Source organism: Triturus cristatus, chromosome 2_2, assembly GCF_964204655.1.
Source record: "Triturus cristatus chromosome 2_2, aTriCri1.1, whole genome shotgun sequence".
Classification (NCBI taxonomy): domain Eukaryota; kingdom Metazoa; phylum Chordata; class Amphibia; order Caudata; family Salamandridae; genus Triturus; species Triturus cristatus.
This window is the reverse complement of record NC_140582.1, coordinates 752936422-752959183: the sequence shown is the minus strand read 5'-3', so window position 1 is coordinate 752959183 and position 22762 is coordinate 752936422. Positions and strand designations below refer to the sequence as shown.

General features: G+C 41.8%; 1 protein-coding gene across 4 annotated transcripts in view; it reads right to left on the bottom strand.

Annotated features, from left to right (window-relative positions):
• The window catches only part of MTUS1 (microtubule associated scaffold protein 1), a 1021263-nt gene that overhangs the window by 786472 nt on the left and 212029 nt on the right, over positions 1–22762 (bottom strand). The window lies entirely within an intron of this gene.

Sequence of the window (22762 nt, the reverse complement as noted above, 5' to 3'; positions counted from 1 at the left end):
TGAGGGACACGTCCATTACTTCTTAACAAACAGTTCTTATGGGAGCACCAAGAAGCATGTACGACTGATGTGTGTGCTCTACCTGAGCCTAAGGCCTGTCGTGAATTGGTCTCAGGTGGGTAGAAAAATATACTACCATGGACTAATTCTTCTTTGCCTGTTAAGGCCCCAGGCAATGACAGGGAGAGGGTGTAGCACAGAGGCCAGACCTGCAGACTCGGGAGCTGGGGATCTGGGTTCCATTCTCGGCGTCGGTGCAACATCCTGTGATTCTGGGCAAATAACCTAATCTCCCCATGCCCATGGACAGCGCCTGGATACCCTCATGGGTGATAAGCCGCGCTATATAAATCTACAAACTTAACCTTTCAAAGAGCGAATATGTCTGGTGTTAATGTGCTAACACATGTCAACAGAAGCATGCTCAAATGTGTACAGACTATTTGTACAGTGTGCCTGTGCATGAAGCCAGTCTCCTCCATATACTGCACCCTGTTTTCAATTAAAAAGGCCAAATGCACTGAAGGCATAGAAAGAAGCAGGCTTACCTACAGAAACACCACATCGTCTGCTCACATTCGTGCATGCCTGTATGCATGAGAACAGAGAGTCATACCTACTGTAACTGCCAATGCTCGTTTCCTTTCAGTCATTACAAAAATCAATTACAAAAACGAGTTACAGCAAGACTATGTTGATCGGTGGGTGGTGTTGTGTCAACATATGCAAAGGCACTTCTATCAAATAGCCACAAGGTAGGAGGGCCATTACTAGATGTGCAATACACAAAAAATGAACGCCGTTTAACAATCTCTTTCCCAAGTAAGAAAGGTGATGTTTCTGGTCATAAGCAACGTAACTGGAACGTGAACATGGATTATTGAGATTTTATCTTAATAATTAACTCCGTTCAAAACGTGCAAGCACACCCAAAATAAATGATACAGCACCAAGGACTGCACCAGAGCATGCTGCCCTCCATCACTCAACACGACATGAGAGCTGCACTCTAAATTCGAGCGAAGCATCTCTTTCCAGTAACCTAATCCTATGGGAATAGAAAACAATTACAACTCATCTAATGGATTAGAAAGATGCAGTGAGACTTCAAGAAGCTATGAAGCATCGGAGCATAAATTGATGTCAGATGCAACAATTATAACCCCATTCTAATGATCAAGTAGCTCTGCCACCAGGCCTCAGGAATTAAATAAGCAATGGAAGAGACAACAGGTCTGACGTCCATTGCCAGCCTTTTGGATTTACCAATGCTAGATTTTTTCCCCCATGGTTTTAGCAAACCTTTACTGCGGAGGATCTGCGAGGCAACCACTATGATCTAAGATATACACTGGCAGAAAGCGAAAATAGTTTTGGTCTCAGAAAGACCACATTGTCATAGTAGTTCCTGGCACTCAAGAGAACTACTTTGTGTGTGGATGTGCTCCTAGTGAAAGAGCAGAATGCCATCACTTAGAGTGAAGTTAGCCAATGGCTAAAATGGTCTGACCCTATGCTCTATACTGTAGAGGGCGGAAGATACGTAAATGACAATAACAAAGTAATGGGTATAGAGAGCTTGCTAGAAGCCCCGACGTGTAAGTATATTAAATTTGAGTAAAACCTAAAAGGTCTCGGCTAACACAAGCCCTAAAACAGAGACTTTTGAGCTGTAAGGGAATTAATAGGCTGCGATTCCCATTACATTTATTTAATTGTAGGAGACCCTAAGCCATGGAAGGAGAACGGTGGGGAGGTAGCGGACATCAGCAGTGTACTGCAAGCACCACCATGCTGCCTTTCCTGTTGCAACTGGCAAAACACGTGTTGGCAGCTAAACTATGGGGCAGGGTGTACTTGCATCTCCAAAGATGTGCAGAACCCACTGATTCTACTTCCTCATACTGCTGCCTACGTATTAGAGTGCAAGAGAGAAGAGGTGAATTTGCAGGGATTCCTCAGGGTGGGAGACCTCTAAATATGGAGTTAACTGCTGTGCCCTAGGGTAATGGATCCCATGCTCTCCTCACAGTGTCTCCCTGAGATCTGGGCACAGGGGAACTCTGGCAGCCTACTAGTTTCAACCCAACCCACTTCATCACCTTGATAGTTTAGTCTAAAGCATCAAGTACTGCAACCACAAGCCAACATGTTTTAAGTTAGTTAGGTTTCTGGTGGAAGAGGAGATTCTGCAAGCCGATTGTCGGGTCAGAATGCTAGTTTTAAACTCATTTATATTTAACCTTTATCATTTCACACAAATACCAGTCAACAAAATAGCTAAAGACCATACAGGTTGACAAGCTGGTGCTACCACACACTGGAAACCCTCTGATGAACCGGCAAGGGAAACAGCAAGTTGTTGCATGATAATATCACCCGCTCCTGCCATTCAGAGTGGCGTAGGTGCTGAGGGTGAAATATGAACATTAGAACACAATCAAACCATGTAGGGGGTAGGGTGAAGGGATGGGGGGGGGGGCAGGAGGGGGTCTTGGCCTATGCCCCATGAGTTGGGAGGGCGGATGTGGAGGACACCCCGGCGTCCTATTGCATCATCCTATGACAAGGCAAGTGGCTTCGATGTCAGTCAAAGAAATCTATTTAAGATATGTAGTCAATCAATGGTTTCCACAGATGAGTATTTATTCTCGGAGGGGGTAAGGAGATGGGTAATGTGTTCCATGTTATCTGTCATAGCCTATGGAACCAGGGGACTATCAGCGGAGGGCCGTTCTTCTTCGAAAACAGTGCTATAAGCTGTTCCGCTGACCCAGTCATGAGTCGGGTCAATGCTCTCACCCCATGCCATAACAGGTAATCCATCGGAAGGTGTCTGCATTGTGGCTGAGAAAAACAATAACATCTCTGTCAAGATCCAAATCGAGAGACAAATGTTTCAAAGTGGTGAAAAATATATTTGTTATGTATACAGCTAACCAACAAAAAATAATACTAAGTACAGAGGAAAAGCATACAAGAAGACCCAAATAGATTGTAAGTCAATGCAGGATCCTACTTCATCTAGGTATATATAAAATAAATAGCTATTGCATTCATATTAGCTTAAACTCTGACACGAACACCACCAGTTACCATCATCCTATGCAACACACATGAACCCAATAATAATCCTAAAACTAAGCAACACCATGAACAAAATCAAACACTAAACCCTCCCTTAAATTCAATCCAAAACCAAATTTAGGCTTAACCATAAAACCTTACACTAATTATAACAAAAAACAAATCATAAATTAAAGAGTAAGTCTACACCTTGCCTTAAACTTAATGCTATATATTCACCAAACCTAACCATGGACTTACAGTTTGATGTAGCAGTATTAACTGCTGTAATATCCTAACTAGTGGCATGCCTTGATAGAGCGCCCTCCCTCAATGCCGCAGTACATCGGCTGAGTGGCTTCTCTGTAGTGTGTGGACACTCACATAAGCTGTTGGCTCATTCAACACCAACTCCCCAAAGACAAAGTCCAGCAACTAGAACTTGGTTTTCTAAGTTATTAGTAGTAACAGTTAGATTCATAGCAAGCTTAGAAAGGTAATGATTCCCCAAACAGAAAAAACATATCCAAGAACATGCTTAAACACTGAATAATGCAGCAAAACCTAATAAACTAAATTCAATCCAAAACTAAGATCAACCCATAGACCAATACCAATGAGTACAGGGCCTCGGAATAAACAATGACCCCAACCATTCCTTGAGATCTTAACCAAACCCGCTTCTAGCTAGGGAAAGTATTGAATACTGAACACTTCAGACTTGCTGTCTACCAGAACTCCTCACTGACAAGGGGTTGTATCAGAACACCACAGACTGTGAGCCCATACAATGCACTTCAAACTTCGTAGTGTCTCCACAGTTTTGTATATGGACAGCTTCACTCAAATCATCTTTGCTTTAGGCTAAATTGACTTAATCTGAGATAGCCAACGATTAGTAATTTAACCATCAAGGGGCTCACATTCTAAAGTTTTATCATGCACAGAACCTGTTCCGTGTACGCCAGAAGAGTCTGTGTGCACATGCATTAGATGCCAGAGGCCACAACAGTAATTTTCAAATCAGCCATTTAATGGAGTTTTGGGTTCTCCGTCACCAGTGCCCTTCCTCTGGAGTCATTGGTTCTTCCCTGTGGTTCCCAGATTGCCCTTCCATTTCTGCTGCCTTTGCTAATGCCGTCATGCATGCGGTCCTATTGCCTGTATTGTGTCTGCTTAGTGTACAAGAAAGGTTCATTTGCAGCTGACCATACTGTATCGGTTCCCTGTGCATGAGGGACACGTCCATTACTTATTTCCAAACCGTTCTTATGTGAGCACCAAGAAGCATGTACTACTGATGTGTGTGCTATACCTGATCCTATGGCAGGTCGTGAATTGGGCTCAGGTGGGTAAAACAAATATACTAGCCATGGCCTCATTTTTCTTTGACTGTTAAGGTCCCAGGCAATGACAGGGAGAGGATGTGGCACAGTGGCCAGAGCTGCAGACTCGGGAGCTGGGGTTTCTAGTTTCAATTACAGGAATTCAGAATTTTTCTAGTACCGTACAGTATTATGAAGGATTATCCACATTGTGTGCATAAATGTATTAACACTGGAAAATTCAATTGAAATCACTGAACCATTGCTAAAACTAAGGGGATGGCTAAGGGAATGAAAGCAGTTAAAAAATTGATTAAAGTGAGAACCCAATATATAAAGAGCACTTGAGGCCCCAAGATTTATCTCCCCAAGACCAAAAGTAACAAGTAAATTGTAAAGCAGATCAACACAACATATTAAGACCAACACAGCCCTGACATAACACTTTAATGATTACACATTGTTCTATAGTTTAATACGTTAGGGAATTAGATCTATTTCTAACAAACACACGGTCACAAAGCAAGGGGGCAAACATGGTACCAAGAAGGTATCAACGCAGCAAACAGAATAAAATAGACATTTTATGCAATCGCTGATTTACAACAAATAATTTAAAAATATTATGTGTGCAATATCTTCTAAACTGATAACTTTAAAGAAAGAGTAAAATAAAGTGTATTACCTGTGAAGGAATAGTAAAAAAAAATCCTCTACAATAAGGATTTGGTGTTCTTGGTGAAGGGAGGCTCTTTAAAGCAGTGTTTCAAATGCATGGAGAGAAGTGCTCGTAATCCAAGAGTACCTGTATGCTAAAGGCAAGCCCTGCACTCTCTCACAAATATCAACACATCTTTGCTTAGAGGACTGGGTTATATGCCTGTCAAATAAAAATAAGTGCAAGTCCTCAAGCTCGAGAGTATCTGTCCGTTTAAACAATTGTTTTTAAATAATTCGCAAACGTACAGCATTTTGAGCATTTAAAATCGCTATGCATAGTGTATAGGTAGATGTGCAGTTTGTAATGTGCGGTTTAGTACCATTGTTGAGTGTGTGGGGCGTGACTGAGAGGTGAAGGCTTGTGTGGGGCACAATGCCTCTCCCCTCCTTCAACAATGGTAATAAATAGCATTGTGGACTCTGAGCAATTGCATACAAGATTTGTGTCCTGGCATTGCTTAATATTTGTTTTAACAAACGGCCTTTAACCAAACCATGGATTAGGGGTTAAATGTGTTCAAGAAGTTAATAACGCATTGCAGGAGTTTCCGGACTACTAAGGGGGTTGTTTTTCTGGGTAAATTGTTGCATGCAATATGCAGGGCAGTAATCAGTGTGCTCTTGATGTAAATGTTGCTTTACTGTGGTAATAAACTCGAATTTTACCTGTCTACTTTAGTAATAAAGACGTGAATGTATTTATTAGTACAGTTGCTCTAAATGAGGAGTTATTGGGCCTCATTTAATTTCCCTGCCAGGGCAAAAACCTATTTATCTAAAAGTTGCAATTTACAGAGGGCCCTCCAAATGAAAACGGAGACTCCTGGTAAACAGTTATTTCAATGATTCTGAGGCAGCAGCAAGGGTTCCCAGCTCATGATCGCTGTGGGACAAAACTAAAATAGATGCGGTATATCTGACCGGTAGACAGCCTTGCTGTGCACACGCCTTGGGGATGACCCCATCCAAAAGTGACCCCAATCTAAGAAACCAAAGTTCTTTTCTTGAAAGTACAAGTTTAATGCGGCCAATATAAACTTAAAGTTTTAACTTTCAAATGTTGAATCCAAGAATACAGAACAATGATAACCATTGAAGAAACTTTAATTTACTTGTGTCCAAACGTGCAAAGACCCAATTTCACACTCCGTTCCAATGCATTTCAGGCATCACCGTGCCTTTCATCGGGAAAAGGAGCTAAAAGTTAATGTTAACATTGATCAAGGAATCAGACAAAATAAATGTATTCAACTGAAATGTTTTATTATCTAAATGATGCATCAAACTCTCCCCTTAAATCAAAAACACAGTAGCCCCAAACAGATTGTACAAGTGCTTCTACGTCCCAATAAACATCTAACACCAGCTCATGCCAACCCAATCCATGATAAAATTAGTAAAACCACACACACCAGGAAGCACCAACATGGAAACAAATACCGGACAAGTTAAATGCTCGAAATAAACAAAAAAAGGATGTCACAAAATGTCAAAAGACGTGTGCAAGGACGAATATCCATTCAAATTAAAATAAGAACATTGCATATATACACAACAAAACTATCTTCCACCAACACGACAATCTTTATTTCATCTACCAAAGCACCAAGTAATCAATTCGCCTGGCTATACGAGACCATGGTAAAAAGCATGTCATATAGTCTGTAATTTAGACAGCACGGTTGCAGTGTGTTCAACATGCTTATCCAGAAAGTTTCTCTCTGCAGCATCCATTTATTATTGTCGATATCCTTGAACATTTCCACCACTTTCACAACCTGACACCACAGCTGACTGACATTGTATTTAAATTCTACCCATGTTTGGCTACACTTGAGGATTTCAAATGCAGGCGAATATTACTTTCGAGTTTACTTATTCTCACTTTGATTTTCCAAGTTGTTTTGCATATACATAAGAGGCCACAAGGGCACTTTAAAGAATAAATACATTTGATAGAATTATAAATAGACAAATGTTTAACAGATACTTCTTGCCAACTAAGGGGATGAGTCAAATGTTACCGATGATGTTACAATGAGTGAAATTTACCACATCAGATGTGCATTTATTGCCCATAGCTCGTGACTTGGTTTACTGGGGTTTCAGAATGTATTTAAGGCTTTTTAGGTCTCGCCTGAGACAGCGCATGGCTGTCTCTTCGAGACATTTAGTAAGTTGCTTTCAAAAGTGCCACCAGAGGCTTTTCCTGACCGGAAGCTTGGGTTCATGAGCGCGTGCACGCGCGCAGCCGCCATCCGTCTTTCCTCTGTCTGGCCGTCATGGCTCAAAGCACAGCGCTCTCCCAAGCCCTCGCTCTGCCCCTCCACCACCTCCTCGTCTGCTTCAAAGGGTTTCATTAACAATCCATTTCCATTTCTACAGACCGAAAAAAGATATGTTCATGCCATGACTTCAGTCTAAACACTGACTTTCAATAAACTTGCAATGCTAAAAGAATGTGGAACTCTTCATTAATAGGTGGCCACTGGCGAGAGATCGGAGGGATCTCGTGATACAAAAATAAAACTTTCTTATGACTGACTGTAGGCACGTTTGGTTGTTAATAAGGAAGCAGTGCTTTATCACCCAATGTCTAGATGTCGATTCAATGCCACTTTTGACCAATAAGCTCCCCTTTTGAAAACACTAAGCTGGAATGCGCAGGGCTCCGATCAAAGATACATTTACCGGAGTGCAACTTTTTAAAAGTAGCTATGATATTGTATGCTCAAGGAAACTTGGACCTTCACCCTTTGATGCTTGACGAAATTTCAGTGCTTCGGTGTGTCAGCGGCACCATCTCGGTTTGGCCGTGCTGCGAGAGGTTTAGCTGTCTGGTTAAATTTACTTACTCGTGGCTGTGCTGTGTCCCTGGAGACCTTTACCGAGGACTTCCAGGTTGTGCATTTTATGGGGGATTTAAGGTCGTACCTAGTTAATTTTTATAACAATGATTTCATCAATACTAAGTTACCTGTTCTATTTGACTACATTGATTCATTGTTAGACAAGGCCACTAACAAGGACGTAAGGTTTATCTTTGCCTAGCAAGCAATTTTAATGTGAGGTTTGCCCAGCACCTTAAATCAGTTTATGATAAGAGCATCTCAGAGGGTCTTAACCTAAGATACAAGGAACTGGCTGCTTATCTTGCTTCAATTGATTTGGATAATGTAATGGATGTGGCCGGTACTAGCGATGTTGGTCTGTCTACCATCAGAGGCAGAGGTAGTTCCTCTGTAATAGACTATATTTTCATCCCTTCATATTTTGGGGGTCACAATCCGATCAAAATAGCTTTGTCAATAACATCAAAGGCAAAATTTACAACAAACAAAATTGGACGGGGGATTAGCAAACTGCAGCAGTCAACAGTCTCAGACTGGCGTGGAAACCCCAAGACCCAGCCAAATAATAAAGCAGAATCAAGGGCTAGTCTGGAGCGGTCTGATGGAATAGGTTGCCCGAGATCAGGTGGTCAGTGCCTATACTGACCTCTGCTCAAATATAAACAAGCATTGGCATAGCCAATAGGTCTCGCCTTTGGAGCCTTATAGGTGTTTAGCCATGCAATAGTTGATGTTGTTGCACCAAGGGCATTGTGCTGCATAACTAAATACTTATAAGGTCCCAAAAGTGAGACCAATTGGCTATGCCAATGCTTGTTGACTGTTGGTAGGCAAACAAAGGCCTTTCCAAAAAAAGATCTTCAAAGTCTTTTTCACTTTGTAAGATTTTCCACCTTTTGGAAACTATATTCTAAATTCGTCTTAAAGTGGTAGAAAACTTAGAAACAAATGTGAATCTCGTTTGAGGTTGTTTCGAGTGTTGTTCTAGTTGACTCTCTACTTCTGGTTTGTAATCGGGTTATCGAGTCTTTAATCAGTGTTTCAGGGTAATCCCGTTTAGAGAATCACTCCCCATATTCTTGTAAAGAATGTACTAGAGAACTTTGTTAAGATGTTGTTCTTTTAATTTTCAAAAATTAGAATGAGATACGTTTTAAGAGCAGTGAGGATACAACAGGCTGTTATTCCTGTCCATACTTTTTCAAATCAACTGTGATTGCAACGAACCATCCGGCATGCATCTGGAAAGGTGATCTTGACTTTATCTATGGTGAGAGAAATCTGAATTTGGGGATTTCTGCTATTCAGTTGAACAATGTTCTCCTGTAGGCTTTGATATGGCTTGGATCATAAAATAAAGATATCCTCTTATGTACCTCAGGTACATTCTCAAATGTTGTCTCCAGGTATCAATATTGTAAATAAAATCTGATTCAAATTTAGCCATAAAGATGTAGCAGTGAGGCCCAGTAAATCCCATTGATGTGCCATTTTTTAAAGAAAGAAACTGCCTTGCCAAAGTACCTGCGCTACATACAAAAATGTAAAAGCTTAATAAGAAACTTTGTTCACTTGTAAATCCCCATGTCTTAGCAAAGCCCATTCAATGGCCTAAATTACATCCTCATGGGAAATTGATGTGTAAAGAGCATTAACGTCTACGGTGCATAACCAAATCTCTTGTTCACCTCTACTGACAAAGTCTTACAATTTGTTAATGACCGAAGTCATATATATTTTTTTTAAACTGGTTTTTATTTCGGAATATACAGCCACATTTTGATCACAAGTAAACGGATCATGCACAATTGATGACAAATCAAAATACAGTTCGTGGAATTAAGCAACTTCCCCGGATTTACGATGCCCCGGGGACTATCCGGGGTTCGGACCCAAATGACATGGAGTAAATATGAAAATGCTAGGAATGCTGTACATCCCCATTAAGGTAAACAATTAACAATATATACAAATCAGATAAAACATAATTAAAACCTAGGCAGCAAGTGGCAGAGGCAATGTATCACGCATATCCCCAAGAAACAGAATGGCGCAACATACATCAGAGTCCATCCCGCTTCTCCCTCTGGATGGACCCATAGTACACTAGGTAACAGGTTGAAGAGGCCACGCCGTGAGGCATCTCTCCCTGTCCATGGCCATCCAATGACCCAGAGTTATTGCGGTTCTCACCACTACGGTCATGCTTTCACGAAGACCACTGCCCCCCTCCGAGAGGGGCCCTCCAACCACTCAGCCCGTCATACCCTAATCCATAGAGGTCAACCAGGCATTCTCACCAAACACTTCTGTCTGTTCCACTCAGCCGGCGGTAATTAATCGGACAGGGTATCAGGCATCGCCTGCGGGTGTGTCCTGGAGCTCCCTGTCTGAGACTGGGCATCCATGTCCCCACACGGTTGCCCGGCCAATCAGCAGTTTCCCCAGCAGGAACCCCCACATCTCCAGATCCCAGTCCGCATTCTCATGAGTACGAACCAAGCGTAAACGCCGCTCCTCTGCTGGAAATCTTATCTTTCACATATGACCTCATGGCCTGAGCAACAGATTGAAAGAAGCAATTGAGGTGTTTTCCTAAGGGTTCATGAAGAGAGCTGTATGTCGCTACAATCGGTCTAAAAGGGGGGGGTCAAGCAGATCTTGTGAATTTTTGGTAGCATATACAGTTTGTCTTTTTGGAAATGGGGTATTAAAAAACAAAAATTAAGAAATCCATTCCAACTCCTTAGCCTTATTCAGAAATCACATTGAATGTTCTCGAAAGATTACATAGTATCTTCCAATTTTATAAAAAAGCTTTCATCTTGAACATGAGACCCTACTTTAGATTCATAAAAATCTTTATTCACTATCACCAATCCACCACCGTTATCTGACTGTGAAAAATATATTTAGTCATTTCCAGCCAAGGATTTTAATGTGTTCCATTCCAATTTGGATAAATTCAATTGGATTTTTTGCTTAACTTCAGTTTACTCAAATCTTGGCACACCACAGTTTCAAACGTGTCTAATACTTTATGAGAAATTGGGGAAATAAAGGTACTCTTGGGTTTTAACTCTTTGAAACCCACGTCTGCAGACTCCAGACATAATTCTGGTAAAGTGGGGGAAAAAAGTAGTTGAGTTTGCGTATACGCATTAATTTCAACATGGCTATTTCCGTTTCCAACTTATTTTGTTAAAAGAGAACAAAAGATGTCCCCTTGTTTAACACTTAGTTGCTGAAAGGCACTGTGATGCCTGAAATGCACTGGAACCGAATGTGGTCGTCGTGCATTTGGACACAAGACATTTAAATTTTCTTTAATGTACAGCATTGATTGATCTGTATTTTTGGATTCAACATCTTAAAGTTAAAATGTTAAATTTATATTGGCTGCATTAAACTGATACTTTCAACAGAATTACTTTTGTTTCTTACATTTGGATCACTTTTGGATGGGGCAACCCCAAGGAGTGTGCGCAGCAAGCCTGCATACTGACCAGATTTACAGCATATATTTTACAAATGTATTATTACAATTTATTACTATTCTTGAGTGTGGGAAGGACCATGATTCAGCAGTTAGGTCGTTATGCCCCTCCCCAAACAATGGTTATAAATACTATATCAGACTTAGGACATTTACATGCATTGTTTATGGCATGCTGTATTCTTTTGACCACTAGTTCTAAACAAATACGGTTGTTTTTTATTTTTATATAGCACAAACTCGACCCGAAGGTATCAGAGCGCATTACATGAGCACGAGTTGCATTACAGATAGACACATTCATTATTTTTGGTTAGGCACTGGGAGTTAAAGTGATTTGCCCAGAATCACAGGATGTTGAGCCTTTCTCTGAGACTCGAGCCCAGTTCCCCAGGTTCAAAGTCGGCTGCTCTAGCCGTTACGCCACATCCACTCCCCTTAACCCTAACCAGAGTACAAGGGGTTAAATATGTACAATTAGATAAAATCCCACCATCGAAGACTTGAGTACACCCCCCATTGTTTCCTTTGTACAGACGAGCATTATTTTCTCAAGTAACTTAGGCTGTAGTGTGGCAATAAGGTGGAATTTCAACTTTGCAATGAACTAACAAATGTGTGAATCTGCATTTATTGGTGTGTTTTTTCAAATAAAGTGCTATTGGGCCACATTCATTTTCACTGGCATGGCCCACATTACTATATTAAAACTCATCACCACCAAGTTATATTATGGATATTGTTGCTGGGGACAAAAACGGTGACATTTACCAGCTCTGGTAAGCTATGTAACCATAACTTGCTACCAATCCGCTACTCATGGCAGTGTAAACACTGGAGGGAGTTATACAGTAATGGTGTATGGTGCTGCTGTGAAGTATGTGAGATACTTTTGTAGTGATGGAAGATGGTGATGCAGTGGCGAGATAATTAAGCAGTGCTGTGGGGAGAGCAGGCCATGAGGTAGTGGAGCATTAGTATTGAGGTGGGTGCAAGAATAATAATTTGCTGGTAGAAGGGCACTGTGCTGGCACTCTGTAATTGGGTAGTCCTATAGGAGCTGAAATGGAAATAGTTCCCTTTATGAGGGGGGGCAATCTCAAAAGCATGATGATATTGAAACATTGGGGGCTGTGATCTCCTTGCTCTCCTTAAAGAGACATTTAATCACTCATTGTGGGTTTCTCCGATGGGTAGAGCGCATTTTATTTTATTTATTTGCTTCTTGTGGATCTACTCTCTACAAGCAAAGTAGCAGTCTTATTGCATGCTTGCCCCCAAACAAGATTGAAGCTTTTATTGCCTGTAGTCGAACAACAGGAGAGAGAGGGAAGAAACTGAAGCCACCCTCGGTCCCCCTAGATAATATCAACTAAACAACAAGAGTGCTGCCAACAAAAGAGCCATCAGGAGAAATCACTTGTTTTAAACAAGCATTTGCAATGCAATAGGTCTCGCATTTACGTGAGTTTAAGCTATTGGCATTGTAAATGACAATGCCTTTTATTTATGTTTTAAAAACCAAAACCTAAATAAAAAGGCACCGTCATTTACAATGCCAATAGCTCAAATTCGCTTAAATGCGAGACCTAGTGCATTGCAAATGCTGGTTTCCTCGTGTCGTGCTATATTTTACTGTAAAACCGCTCAAGGATGTGCAATTTTCTTCTATTCAATCCTACTCCCCTTTTGAAGTCGGACAGTACAAGAAAACTTTACTGGGTAGCCAAGTTCTCAGCAAAACTTCCAGTTAAAGCAACATAAATGCGTAATAAAAGTAAAACTTTAGGCCCGTCCACGGGGTCCTAAAAAAACCCTATATCTAGGAGCGAACCAGACGTGGGGTTTGGCGATCATATTCGTTTACCACATCCGCAAGTTTCGACTGAACAAGATTAAATCACAGGTTCCACTGTGCATATCTAGAAATCCCACAACACACTGACACGCAGCGGAGCCGGAGAATTCAAGAGTAGTCTGGAGTGACGAGTGTAGTGCCAGGAGCCGGACCCGTGGGGCTCAACTGTCCAATAACTTTCTTTACCAGCATTGGTGCGAGTTGATGTATGCGCTTTCACAAAAGGGCGGCGTAGTAATCGGTTGGTGTGTAAGGATTTTGGGCAGGTTTTAGTCTAGGCGGGGGAAAAAGCTGTAGAGTTAGCGAGATGGCCATGACAAAGGTGTGTAGGGTGACCAGATCGTGAGAACCAAAAACCGGGACATTTTGGAAAAATAGAAGGACTACAGTTTTTAATCCACGGAATGGCGCAAAATGGCAGCTCTCGTCAACATAAGATCACAGAAGATGCATTAAGAAAATAAATAAAATGTAATTTCTACAAACAACATCGTACCTATTCATTAAACTGCTTACTTAGAACAGCTGCTAACTAGCACAGGTTCGGAACACCCAAAAAAGGGCCTCTCGCTGTTTTCAGTCGATCCATTTTAAAAACCGGGACATGAGCCAAAATTGCCGAAATCTGTAGGGGCTGCTGGTGGAAAACCGGGACGGTCCGGCCAAATCCGGAACGTCTGGTCACCCTAGTAGTGTGGGATTATTATTTCATAGGAGCTTCCAAAACCGGACTGTAGGGTGGTGGGATTCACAACATGTGAATGAAGAATACACAAGACTCTTGTATACAGAATACGAAAATAAGTATACTAAGGAGAGATGGATTCGCAATAAAAGCAGGAGTTTAAGCATGGGAGAGACCATCTAGAGGAAAAACAGACGCAAGCAAAAGGCAAGTGCGGCGGAAAATCAGTGACGCAGTGCCCCTCTCTACACCCTCGATACCCCTACTTCATAAACTGCTTCAAACTCTTTACCATACATTACCCTAAGACCATGCCAACCTGTATTTCGCACTTACACTCCCAGGGTCGCGGGGTTCAGCGTCTTGACGGCGGGCGGAGGCGCATCTTGAAAGCCCAGAGCTTGAAGCTGCAGCCACAGGTACCGGCTGTGCCATGGCTGAGCTCCGCTCCAACTCATCCTGAGTTCTGGGGTCAGAGCCCAGGCGGAGCTGTGGGTCCAGTGCAGCGTAGGCCCATCACGGGGAAGGCAACAAGCCTGGCGGAGCGTGGCGCGCGCGCGCTTGGGGGCGTGTGCGTCTGCGCAAGCGCGTCTCAGAAGCGAGTCCACAGACCCCGATCGCTGCGCGTGCCCCGGTCTGTCTCCCTTGAGAGGCATCACGGCAACAACAGTTCTCGTTGGCTGCAACGCCAGCGAGACCTAAAAAAGAACCCTCACTCACCAACCTAGTTGGTGGACTTGCGTCATTACTGGGTTCCCACCAGAGGGGCCGAGTACCTCCCTGGTGTGCTACGACGCCTGTCTACAGCGCAGCGGGTTTTTATGTTTGATGTGAAAAAGTGCTTTTAAAAAATGCCTAAGTTTTATCTTTAAAAAAATGTTACTTGGTGGAAAAACCGGGCACAAATAAAAACATGTGTGGTGGAAGTTTACATACTGGTTATATTGACCAGTGACATCCTAGTACACAAAAAGAAGAAGTGTATGGTCAACATGTTTCTGCCTACTGTTGCTTTTGGCGAGGCATTTGTCAGGACCAGGACACCACGGCGGTATGCGCACGCTAAGGCACACCCTGACCTGTGGTGTTACAACACCAAATTAACTCAGGTTTGTAACTGTGTCTTCAGAATTTCTGAAGGACGTGTGAATCTGAAAAGACATACAAAAAAAAGACAGCACAAGTCAACAAATCCAACCATACGCGATTACTTGGGTGCTGTGAATTAGTCTTAAAGTGATAAAGCTCTTGCCGATGCTGGGTGCTCTTCGTGTTGCAGTCATAGGCTCATCGCTAGAAGAATGTAGTGCTTATTAGTGGGAGTGACTAAATAGGTACTTATTTTTTTGTGCTAACCACGAGACCCGGTGAATTGCCAGGCGATATTTAACATCGTAAAACTCGTATCAAAGGCATGCTTTTTTCCTACATACCAACTCGGGGGTTGCCGGTAAATGGATCAATAAGACTAGGTGAACATGACTAAAAACTACAGGGGTATGAGCAGTCGTGAGGCTCATAATGCCCCTGAAAGCAAGGCAGACTTAGTATATTGAGAGAAAAAAGGCTTACTTCAAAACAATTGTAACCTCACAACATGGGTCCTGGTGGGGGGCGGTGGCTTGTAGACACACACTGCGATGTCAAAAACACAAATTAAATAACCATAGTATTGCATACGTCATGGCTATTGTATTACCTCAAGTTCGCTGGGGATAAAATACCGCTACTCACTTTATCAAAGCCAAGGGCCCGTATGGCACCTGCATACACCCTTCCGGAGGACCCCGAGGATGTTATGGTGTCCAACCAGGGAGTTTAAAAAGCAAGCAGAGACCCGGGAAACTTTGGTGCACGTTGAAGTATGAACGTGCGCGCCTACCTAGCCACTAGCCGGGCGACTCGGGAAACTAGAGCGTTAACCTTACACCAATAGAAGAAGAATACCTTTATCTAACTTGTTATGTTTGTTAGGTTTCTAGACTGTCGACTGTAGCGTGCGATGAAGTGTAAGTGTGCACGCGTGCCTTACCGCAAGCCGGGTGCACTGAATACTAGTGCACTACCCTGCAAGTGACTAAGGCACAATTGAAAACGAAAAAAACTTTATTGGCTCAAGTTTGTCATTTTGTATCTAATAAAATGCGGTATTATAAATTATAGTACCCACTACATGTGTGTCTATGCTAGGTCCATGCAGAGTTTTGCGGTTAAAAAACCATAACTGTGCTTTTTGCTCATTGCCAAGACCAAGCATTGACCTGAGAAAATCTGAGGCACAGTCAGAAGGGACAAAGTAGAGTCTTATATTATGTGAATCAAAGAAAAAGAGATCCCAATAGCATTGTGCCCCATTATAGTGTGGACTAACGTGTATGCGTATAGAAGAGCAAAGAGGTTGATAGACATATGTCTGAATTAGGGTTTTACGGTGGTTTAAAGACAAGAAACCGGTCTTAGAGACTTCAGCGTCGCAATACAGAACCCCACGGGATATCATCATTAAGTTCATACACGTGTGTGGCAAGGCGGTAAACCCACCGCTGTTCTTTCTCGACACAACAGCTTAGACGTCTAATTTCCTGATTTGACTTGTTCAATGATTGTCCAACGCATGTCGGTGGTATGATTCGACTGCAGAAAATGTTCAGTCAATCTGGTAGTACTCTTTTTACAACCGATGTTACTACGGTGTTCACACAGCCGTTTTTTTATTTTGCGTGTGGTCATACCCACATACCTTAATCCGCATGGGCACGTAATAAGGTAGACCACATTGGTTCAATTGCAATTGGTGAAGGAACGTTGAGTCCAAATCTTGTCACACCCCAGACTTAATGTTTTCGTGGGGGCAGGTAGGTGGCAAACACTGCACGAACCACAGGGAAAATGTCCAATAACTTTGGTCAAACCCCAAGCGTTAGGCACTGGTTTTATTGCCTGTCCATGATTTTACAATTTGGTCATGCTGTCCGCACTAAGATTACTTCAATGATATATAGCTGTAGAGCATACACTGTTTCATTGAGCAAGAGTTTCTACACTACAAAAGGCTTTGCACCTGTACTGATGAAGATTCTTAAAAATACTCCCATAAGTGTCAAAGCATTGATATTACTCTCCCCTTGGACTGTCCCTCCTCTTTAGAGGAATCTTAGGAGACAGTCCTCATATTCAGGCCTGGTCTCAATAGGTTTTGTTCAATGACAGCTATTCAAATCATTGGCATCTTTCGTTCACATCCAAGACGTTTTCTCAACATTAAAAGCATATTTGACAAGCCTGATCATTGTGCCGTCACCACACCTATGAATCATTATCTAAGTTACCTAAATAAACAAATGCATTGACTGCTTAAGTGACAGAGTATCGTGTTTTTGTTTTTGTTATTTACTGTATGTCTTGTAACACAAAATAATTTAAAGTAACCTTTCGGACAACATCAAGTTCCCTATACTTTTTTTTTTTTTTTAAAGTAGTAAGTAACCTTTATTGTATGTGGTTAATTAAAACCGTTTACAAAATACATTTAAGTAAAGTTCAGTTCTACAAAATCATTCAGTACGTTAAAAGTGATTAATAAATGCATTGTAAAAAACTTTTTTTTAAAGAATTAAAATACGTCATTTGTTTTTCAAATTACACCAAAAGGAAGCAGTATTTATTTTCATATTTTATAATTCAGGTTCCTAGGTATGCAGGGCGACCCCTCTCCTTTTACTATACACCTGGAGATAAGTGAAGGCTGAAGACAACTCAAAAAGCATTTAGGAGCGATTGGGAGGATTCATTTGAGTAGAATGTAGGAAGAGGGCAAGGAAACTGCTGATATCAGACAGTAGGGTAGGCCCTGGTTTAAAAAAAACATACATCCTACTCTTCCCTAAATTAACCCAACAGTGTGCGTCAAGGAGGAAAGCTATGGAAGTGGTGAAAACGAAATATCTTAACAGCGTGGGTCTGCCATGACCAACCAAGCTGAAGGTCTGCATGAGAGAAAAGAACATCAATGAAAGAGGAAAATGGGATGTTACCCTCAAAGAAAGTTACAAGAAGAACATCCCACATGAAGAGATGGGTGAGCATGAGGAAACGGGGTGATTAAGAACTTTGAACCTTCTTGATGCCTTGAGAACTTCACATATCTACAGTTATTTTTTTCTGACTCCCTTTATTGGGTGGACAATGTCTGCATTATGTTTTTGTGCTCATCAGGGTTGTTGCCTGGTAAAAATCAGTAGCTTTCAATTGTATCTCAAGACAGCTAAGCAATTCTGATTTACACAACATTGGCTTTGCCAATGCTGTATGCTGCTTAAAAAAAGAATAAAGAAAAAACATGCATTGGCTTAATAGGTCTGATCTATGCAAGAGCCATTGGCTTTGCCAATGTGTTTTAAGCCATGTTGTACATCAGTGTGCTTGCTGTCTAGCATGGCTAAAAGTAAAAGGGCGCAGAGTGGCGGGCCGCAGAGTGGAGGGGCGCAGAGTGGAGGGGCGCACATTGTCATTACAGACAACACATTTTCAAATGAAATGACTTACCTTTGCAAAGACCTGCAGCTTTACTGTTGAAACTATACAATGCAGAAACAACGTGTGGAAAGGGCATCACCTAGTGTATTCATTTCTTTTGATCGTATTAAAATATTTGTTTTCAACACTTCAGAATTACAAAAAAGGCGATTCATTTGTGCTGTCCTAATTCCGATATATTCTGACATGGTTGCACAGTTCATTTACAGACATTTACATTTTGCTGTGTGCTTGAAAAGAGCCTTTCCTTTCAAACCCACAGACTGTCAGATAAATCCTCTCACTTTGAAGTCCGAGAGAGAAAAGTAAATACCAAGCTCACTCAGAAGCCAGATCCTGGCATTTGACCTCTGTCTTTGAATGCACAGCAAATATGATAAGATAAGAACAACATTTAAAGACCTGTTTACAGAAAGCAAGCACTCGTGGAAGAATAGAGTAAACAGGCAGGTTCCACAGGAGGGGCTAACAAGTTGGGACAGTCTAAAACCCAGTAAATAGCAAGAAAGCATCTGTGAGCTATAAATCACAAAGTCAATGGTAAGTAAGCAATGGGCGGAATGCATTCCCAAGGATGATTTCAGAATGTGCCCATAAAGTCTTCAGCAAGCCAGACAGATGTGCTGTCTGGTAGGCTTCAACCTAAAAAGAAGCAATGATATGGCGCCTGTTACCTGTTTCATCATTCTGTAGGTTTGCGAATGCAGCCATCCTCTTTCTTTTGCTTTCTTAAATGGCTGATCTAAGATGGTGGAACCCACTTGTATCAGTAAATAAAAGACAAATTATGTGTACGAAAGCACTTTTGATATAGCAATACGCCCAAAAGCAAAAGCAGCTTCCACTTCCTCCCCCCAAAAAAACGAAAAATATATAAACTTGAAATACCTGCACTGGCCAGAGGAGTGGGAGCTACAGAGTACAGGTAGAATATGCACAAGAGCAGCACAAAAGGGAGACAGCTACAGAGAACGCGAGCGGGGGCAGCAGGTGTTTGGGGGAGGCAATCAGTACATTCAAGAGAGCTATATAACATATGCACTCATGGAGTGCTTAAGAAAAAAATTAAGTTTCCTAAATGTGATAAATGTGAGCAGTGGTAGGACAGAAGTCAGCCAATAAGAAAGATGGTAGCGAGACTATGCTCCAGGAGACGAACAAACACAGGAAGGGCAAGGCAAGCCATTTAATAAGAAACAAGCATACAAGAGCGACGATACAACCAATAGTAAATAATAGGCAGGTTCCAAGCCCAATGTAGCTTATCAGTAAGCCACAACAGGCGTTTCGCAACCAGACAGCTTGCAATATTTAGTAGGCGAGACCTAAATAGTAAGTCCCTGAAAGTAAGCAGTGGAAAAACACAAATCATACCATCAGAAGATAGTAAATAAGAAATGCTTCAGATCTGGTTAAAAAAAGAATATGGAGGAAAGCCATTGAATAAATAGTAAGGAGACGAGGTAGACAAAGCCATCCAAACAAGAGCAGTGGGCTGACCCTAAGCACACTGTGTATAGATTTCAATTGATGAAAGACAATAGGTCGCAGACAAAAAACATCTAAAGCTATCTGTAGGCAAGACCTAATAAAAGGCCTTCAAGCAAGTTTGAAAGTATCTTACAGAGATATTAGATGTTAAAAAGTCAACAAAACTTCCGCTCTACCAGGGACCGTATGTCATTTAAACATTTCAACGTTCTAAAATTTTGATTTAATCCGTTCACTGTTAAATTTCAATTTCATATTAAGAGAATCGACACAAAAATAAGACTCCAATTAACAATCCGTGTTAAAAGCCATGGCTCGTGGGATGCACTCACAAGAATTAGAACATTAGAGAACAGAAAAATATGATTTACTAGATTTTTGTTAACACTATTTCAAGCCAAGGTTAAAAAAACTTGGCAGCGCATAGCATGTACTGGCATGGCTGAACAGCCACTTCATCGCCCAAAAAAGAGAACATTTAAGTATGTTAATTAAGCTTGAAAGGGCAAACTAGTGAAGTCGGAACAAGAAATAAACCCTAACATTACATCTCCGATGACAGGCGTGGGGATCACATATCACACTGTACACGCACACTGCGCCACGTGCAACGAAAAATAAACACAGGTGGAGAGGGGTCGGATAGGACCACCCTCAGTCACTGCTTCAAATACTACTGAAATCATCCCCCATTCTCGGCAGCAAGTACAACCTACACTACTCCCTCCCCACAAGCCACTGTTGCATAACGAGGGAAAGTCGTGTACCGATATACACATATATAAGAGTATATATATATATATATATATATATATATATATATATATATATATATATATATATATATATATATTACCTACTGGCGGTCGCCAGTAGGTAGTTATAGTTAGGACCACGTTTCCATAGGAAAACCTCAACATTCTATTTTGAATAACTTTGGCGCCGGTCGACGAATCCTCGCGAATTTCTCAAAATAGGTGGGGCGCTACGCTCCGCTCCTACCCTGAAAGTCTCGGGGGGATTCGTCAAGCGGGGGCTGAGATAAAAGGGGGGTCCCAAAACGCGTTTTTCCCATGCATTTTTCCATAGGACCTTTAGAACGAGCTACAGCCCGAACGGCTGAACAGAATTACTAGAAATTTGGCAGAGAGGTAGTCCCTAGGTCAAGGAAGTGCCTTTTGTAGGTTTGGTGTAAATCTGTTCAGTAGATTCTGAGAAAATAGCCTTTAAATCAATATATATATCTGAGCCCGCTTACGGTACGCTTACCGTACGCTTACGGTAAGCGTACGGTGGCGTGCGCGAGCGCGATTCTGATTGGCTCTTAGATCTTAGTAAACATTCGAATCGGCAGAAACCAGGAAGCGGCGTCCGCCATTTTGTCTACCGCACTGAGTGTTATGTATCAAACATGATGGCCAAAAACATGTTACGGGGATGTTTTGACAACTCCCTCTCACATAGTCATGTTGAGGGAGTCCCCAAACATCCCCCAAGAGCAAAAACTGCATTATTTTTTTTTCGGCAATTTCGCGGGGTACGCTTACCGTACGCTTACCGTAAGCGTACGGTAAAAAAATAAAAATAAAAAAAACACTATCCACACTTTCTCCACCCCTTGTGCAAATGGTGGCCGAAGGCCACCATTTGTGCATGGCTTTTCAGAGCACAGAAATTTCCCAAAAAATTTCAACAGATTACCTATCACAAGGAAGCGCATAATATGTCCTCCATGTGCGCACGGTGCGCGAAGCGCATCGTGCGTACATGGCCCATCTAGCGTAACGTGGGCACGGCACTAACTGCGTAAAGTGGGTGCACGGTGCGCGAAGCGCACCGCGCACGGAACGAACTGCGTTAAGTGGGCGCGCACGCCACGAATGGCGTAAAGTCACTTAGCATTTAAAAAACCTTGCAAATTCACTGAAAAAACCATAGGTTTCACACATGTTATAGTTAGCGGAAATTTTACTGATAAAAAACCAATGAAATTGCCCCGTTATAGTTAGTGCTGGCAACTATAACTCACGCGACCGCAATCTTCTGCTGATGACATATGTGTCTTTATGAAAAAAAAATATTTGTAATATATGTATAGCTAAAAATGTATGGAAGAAGACATGGGCAAATAAGTGTCTAAATACAGTATTAGCATCAGCAGAGGATTGCGGTCGCGTGAGTTATAGTTGCCAGCACTAACTATAACGGGGCAATTTCATTGGTTTTTTATCAGTAAAATTTCCGCTAACTATAACATGTGTGAAACCTATGGTTTTTTCAGTGAATATATATATATATATATATATATATGTATAGTACACATTCTTAAGGCACTCAAAACAAGATAGCGCGGTAACATTAACATAAGTGTAAGTAGCTTTAGACACCGAGGGGGCGGGGTCATTCCACAGAATAGGACGGAAGGGGGCGGGGGTAGTTTCCTCTTATAGACTGCCCACGTACACTCGCCTCTGTACAGTACTGGATCCATAAGCCAAAGGACACACATAGCAAGTCGCAGGGTGCGGATTTATAGCTCCACGTTAAGGCCAAGCGTTACTTTCTGCAGTTACACTCGTTACACAAAAAACACGTATCCGTGTTCTCTCGATAAAATTATTTCTACAGCAGGGTGGCCACCTTACTCACCGTGGACAGCCAGTCATGACTCAAGCTTTGAAGGAAAACTAATGCATGCTGGGAAATGTAGTCTGTTTACCTGCACTGAGCCAA